Below are 1144 nucleotides of genomic sequence, written 5' to 3'. Positions count from 1 at the left end.
TAATGAAATCTGGTTCTTAGGTCTCCCTGAACTCTTCATAAATAAATCCACACCCACTCTTTTTTGTGCATGCTTTTTCCCACATAACATTGTAATTGCAGCACCTCCAATTTGTTAGTTATGCCCATTTATGTAATTTTTTTTTGTCCTAGTAGTGACCACCACCTCATGGTCCAAGGCAATGGTACCCCAACCTCAGACTTTCTTCTCCTGGGACTATCAGATGCACCAGAACTGCAGCCCATCCTATTTGGCCTGTTCCTCTGCATGTACCTGATCACTGTGTTAGGAAATCTGCTCATCATCCTGGCCATCAGCTCAGACTCCCACCTCCACATGCCCATGTACTTCTTCCTCTCCAACCTGTCCTTGGCTGACATCTGTATCACCTCGACCACCATCCCAGAGATGTTGGTGAACATCCAGACACAGAACAAAGCCATTACCTATGCAGGCTGCATCACGCAGATGTATTTTTTTCTATTCTTTGGTGCACTGGACAACTTCCTCCTCACCATGATGGCCTATGACCGGTTTGTGGCCATCTGTCACCCCCTGCACTACACGGTCATCATGAACCCCCGGATCTGTGGACTGCTGGTCTTGGTGTCCTGGATCATGAGTTTTCTTTATTCCTTGTTGCAAAGCTTAATGGTATTACAACTATCCTTCTGTGCAGACTTGGAAATCCCTCACTTTTTCTGTGAACTCAATCAAATAAGTCAACTTGCCAGTTCTGACACCTTTCTTAATGACATGGTGATGTATTTGGCCACTGGGCTGCTGGCTGGTGGTCCCCTGGCTGGGATCCTTTACTCTTACTCTAGGATTGTGTCCTCCATATGTACAATCTCATCAGCTCAGGGGAAGTATAAAGCGTTTTCCACCTGTGCATCTCACCTCTCAGTTGTCTCCTTATTTTATGGTACAAGCCTAGGAGTGTATCTCAGCTCTGCTGGTACTCACAGCTCACAGTCAAGTGCATCACCTCAGTGATGTATACTGTGGTCACACCCATGTTGAACCCCTTCATCTACAGTCTCAGGGACAGAGACATAAAGGGAGCTCTGAGAAGATTAGTTGGGGTGTCATCTTTATAAGGACCATTTGTCCTAGGGCTGAATAAACAAACACCCATGATTGC

At 46.0% G+C, this 1144-nt stretch overlaps 1 pseudogene; it reads left to right on the top strand.

Annotated features, from left to right (window-relative positions):
• The first annotated feature begins 168 nt into the window (after positions 1-168).
• Positions 169-1100, top strand: LOC118997221 (olfactory receptor 7A10-like; annotated as a pseudogene).
• The last annotated feature ends 44 nt before the right edge of the window (positions 1101-1144 follow it).

Source organism: Sturnira hondurensis, unplaced genomic scaffold (genome assembly GCF_014824575.4).
Source record: "Sturnira hondurensis isolate 20B ecotype Veracruz unplaced genomic scaffold, ASM1482457v3 Scaffold0012738, whole genome shotgun sequence".
Lineage (NCBI taxonomy): Eukaryota > Metazoa > Chordata > Mammalia > Chiroptera > Phyllostomidae > Sturnira > Sturnira hondurensis.
This window is presented reverse-complemented; position numbering and strand designations above follow the sequence as displayed.